Consider the following 5,000-nt stretch of genomic DNA (forward strand, 5'->3'; position numbering starts at 1 on the left):
CACATCTCAGCAGCGCATAGTGCCACTCACGTACCTCTCAGGGTCAACTCGCCTGAAGAATGGACTGCCTAGCAAGCCTACGTGCACCCACTGTAAGAAGGTGGGGCACACTGAAGCAGAGTGCCGCTACAAGCTAGGCACTAATAAGCAGCCTCCTACTAATAACCAGAACTCCTCTCCCTCTACATCCACTCAACCTTCTCCACCAACCGTCACCGCAGGTCACCGTGCCCCTACAAAGGGCTCATGTCGATCCTGTGGTGCTGCCGGCCACTACAGTGCTGGATATCCGGCCTGTGCACATCATGTCCCCACTACCAAGTTCATCAACCTAATTAGCACCTCATTCTCTGTGGCCGGGCCGCAGAGGATACTGTACCCTGAGAGACTGGAGACCCAGTTCATCTCGGTGGCCCCCCTTAAGGGCTCTAGCCTGCCCGTGAGTCTTCCAGTCATGGTAGACACTGCGACAGATGTTAGCCTGATCTCCAGGGGCCCCAAGTGCCAGCCAGTGCCATGGTTGACGAGCAAATCTGGTGGGAGATGAAGTGGACAGAGGGCCACACCACAACCGTTCTCGCCGTCAACCTCCGGGTCACGACACCTTGGGCACACTACCCCACCGCCTTGGCATGGTGGGTGGAATTCGGCACGGAGTGGATTTCCTGTTGGGTCGGGACCTCCTCTGGGGAAGCCCTTCCCCAATGCCACTTCGCAGCCACACTACCTCCTTCACAGAGGATCAGACTGTATGAGCACCTCAAGAAGAAAAACCACCTTCCACCCACCGAAGTGGTCAGTGGAAGGGGCACACACCAAACCGTTCTTGGCCGAGTCCTCTCCATCCACGAAAGGACCGCCAACATAGAGGTCCTCCCACTCCCCAAAGAGACATTCAGAAGGAGCAGTACCACTGTATGATGTGCAAGCGGCACCCCAGGCTGGGGAAACTTTGAGGTCGGCAAAATAAAAAAAAATCACATCAATGGAAAGAGAATGACATGCACATTCATACTGTATAAATGAAAAAAATTCTAAAAAATTTTCCCTACCTTCCACGAGAAGTTGAAAATGACTATTTTCAACCCCTTGTGGGGCCTCATTTACAAGACAATCATAAATTTTACCAACTTAAATGTTTTTTCTAATAAATAAATTTATTGTATTTTGTAAAATTATTATTACTGCTCACACACTATCAAAACAGATAAGAAATAAAAGCAGTAACAAATTTTTGGAATATTTGTTGTAAAATATTCACGTAAATTTACAAGAAGGAAGATTCAGTAATTTTTTTTTACTTTTACATGCTTTTTCTACTATTTCTTTGCAATTTTCTTTGTAAAATTACAACCGACATACTATCGTAAAAGACAAAAACAAAAAAACAACAGGAACCCCTTCATATATTTACAAGCAAATTTACAAAAAGACTCATGTGAGAGAGAGAGATACAGTACTTTCCCCCTTGAAGTCACAAGCATTAATGAGACTGGCCTAACTCTCACGTCTGTATAAAAGTTGCCATTAGTGAATTTATAGCATATAGAAGTATTGGCACCTTTGTTTCAAATCATTATTACCATAACAGTGGTGCATAATTCTGCTTCACACTGAAGGTCAATCCGTCCACCTCCCCAAACCTGTTTTACTTCACACTGAGACTCAATCTGTCCCTTAAGGGTTAAGTACAGTTAGGAGTCTGTAGAAGTAAGTGATTAAAGCTCAGATCCTTTCTAGAGTTAGGTAGATCTGTAGGTGGTTAGATTGCATAGGACAAATCTGCTTGGGGAGAAGAGTAAAGTAATCGAGGCGAACAGCTTGCTTAGTACAGACCTTCACGCCCGAAAGGGAGTGAAGGCCTTCTTAAGGGTGGGGGGGCTTTTATAAATATTCTGCTGTTCGAGCTCCCTGCATTATTTTAGTATTAATATACGCCTAACAAAGACCAGAAGAACGCTCTGGGAAAAGCAGAGAGAAGTGGGCTAGGCTGTGTCTCTAAACTAACTGTTCCTAACAGCTTAGAAGTCAGTATTAGGGACCTATCCCACAGGGAGATTTTTCATCAGGTCACCTCTAGTGAGGGTGTTCTTAAGCATCCCTTTCCTCTGTCCTATGCATTGGCAATGTTTTTGTCAATTTTCAGACTGCCGGAGGCTATTGAAGGAGCACTGTTCACAAAAACACAGAGACCTCGCTTGCGACCTAGGGTCAGAGAGAGAACACAATTATCTTAGAGAGCACACATGCGTCAGTGCTCCTGATAAACCTGTCCTTTTTCCCTTCTTCTGTCTTTTTTTACTAAGTGAATAGACATAACGCACTGTTCCAACTCCTGCGCAAGCAGCCTATGTGTAGGTAAGTCTGGAATTGACAAGATTTCATCAATCTGCAGGTATTTCTTCCACTGTACTCCTATTTCCAATTTTCCCCTTCCTCAGCCACTGACTAGGGATCCTGGTAGAACCATAATTCCTGTATGAAGTCAAGTATATGAATAATTATTATTGCCTAGTGAGACTGCAACAGGTATTCCCCCTTCCAGTAAGTAGGAATTAGGGAGAATTCAAGTACAGGTAATACTCAGGCAGCATTGGAACCTGGTCATACCATTGTTTGGAAGAGGAATAGCCTTTAAAATACTAAAATCTCTTACAATAGAGATAACTAGAAAGATTGTCCGTTGCATTATAACTGAAAGTAGGGAAAATATTCCTGTGTCCGAAACTGACTAACTGGCTCATGTAAATGCCCTCACTGTAACAGCACATTCTCTCTTTTGTTGGGACTAGGTGGGTAATAAATGGGTTATTTAATGCATTTGTTCCAGAAATAATCAAACTATTCAATGACATAGTTCCGAGCTGTGACCTAATCTAATTAAGTAATTGTCTGTCTTTTGGGATAACTTTTAGCTTTAATTGACAGGATTACGTGAGTCTTAGTAGAGCAGTGCTACATAAATTGCAGTAATTAATAAAAGACTCAACAGCCATGAAGGACCCACGTATGAATACATACATACATACATACATACATATATATATATATATATATATATATATATATATATATATATATATATATATATGTATATGTAAAGGCTCACGAAGGTGACCTTTGAAAAGTTAGGTCAGCTATTCGCAGGGTCCATTTTCACTATATGCAGCAAATAGGGAAATGCTGAAACATTCGCATACCACAGGAAGTCGCAAAAGGCTCCTTGGTGACAAGACATGGGCTGGCAAATGCGTTTTCAGCAAAGAACGTTCTAGAAGCTGAACCAGTTACAAAATCCGGTTTTGAAGGATGCATGTCGATAGTGACGCCTTGAAATACAGAGGCGTGTCTTGCCGAACTTTGACCTCGAATGATGTCATACAAAAGTGTGTTCATTTGTGCGTTACATAATGAATATAATGGGAGGAACCGTTGTTCGAATCGGACTTGTGAGATCCGATTCATGTGTGTCTGAAGATGTGAGTGATTTTTCACATGGAGACTGTCCCAGAGGACTTGTGGAGTGAGTAAGAATTCATATACGTTTTTAGACTTTGTTTTTCAGAACTGTGAACACATGGTATCTCCTGTGACAGTGAAATGTGTGTTTCTGCAATTTTTTACATTTTATGATTTTTAATGTGACGTTTGTTCTTTCACAGGTATTCCTGTTCCACTCTATTCCTATTCCTTTTTCCTCTCTCCCCTCCTACAAGGACGGGAGTGGAATGACATTTGAGATGACCTGTTTTTTTATTGATTGACCTGTTCATGATTTCACAGATGAGTTATTTTCTGTATTCCCTTAGGTATTTGAGTGTTTATGATTTTGGAGCATTATTTCCTTAGAAGATTTTCTGATAGTTATGTGAAACATTGGATTTCATTCTTCGTAATTTTTAAGAAGTTATTTTTCGTTGATTTTTGTCAATAAAGGGTTTTAGTTTTGTACTTAGTATCTCATTCCAGTACTCCTCAGATTTTAGTTAGGGAAAGATATAACATGATATCGGCTCACGTTACACATAATGTCTCGGAATAAGCGAGATCAAACCTCTGTTCATAAAACAGAGACTTAAATCAAGTATAGGATCAGAAAAGGCCTTTACATATATATATATATGTATAAATGTGCATGTTTGTTTGTGTGTGTGCGTGCGTGCGCGTGCATAATCTGGTAAAAGTGCACAGCCATTACGGCTGTGTATACTCTTGGTACATTTTTGCAAATGACATTTTCGAATATAAAACTGATGTAACTGAGGTTTGAGCCTTTCGTATCAACAATGAAATTAACAAAGAACTTATTGTTAAGTCTGACAGAGTTTGTTTTATGCAGAAAAAATGAGTTATGGAAGGTCGAACGTCTACAAATCACCATCTCCTTTTAGTTTTGTTCCTTCACAAATATTTGTAGAAAACGTTAACAAGTGCACAAATCACCGGTAAAAAATTCAGTAATAAATAGATTCATAAGCTGAAGAATTCTTATGACAGTTTGTATATAATTGTGTAACTTTTATTTGTATTGTTCGTTACAGCTAAAACTTTCACCAGTATTATTTTTAGTTAGTTTACTATTATTTTATGCGACATGGCTATAGGAAAAGCTTCCTTATGCACAATCATATTCCTCAGAATTAATATATACATCGTAGCGGAAACAGTTTGTATTTTGGTTTCAGGTGGTCTTTGAGATTAATTATTAGTACGCCGCAGTTCTAGAGGTCTTTCATTCCATTCACATTCAAGCTGTGGTATAGTTTTCCAGGCAGTATTGTTAATACACGTGATCAAGATCTAAAGGGATACTGCAATGGACTGCAATTTACCGCTCTCTTATTCTTTCTCGTTCTTAATGCTGTTTATGTATGTACATAACTATTTTCTGTTAGCGAACATTTTCCTGTATCTATTTCTTACTAACTACTTTCGCTTTTTTTTTTTTTTTACACTAGACCACCCTATTCTGTTATAAATTAGTTATTCGTTTCCCGTGA

The sequence above is a fragment of the Macrobrachium rosenbergii genome, chromosome 2 (genome assembly GCF_040412425.1).
Source record: "Macrobrachium rosenbergii isolate ZJJX-2024 chromosome 2, ASM4041242v1, whole genome shotgun sequence".
NCBI lineage: Eukaryota > Metazoa > Arthropoda > Malacostraca > Decapoda > Palaemonidae > Macrobrachium > Macrobrachium rosenbergii.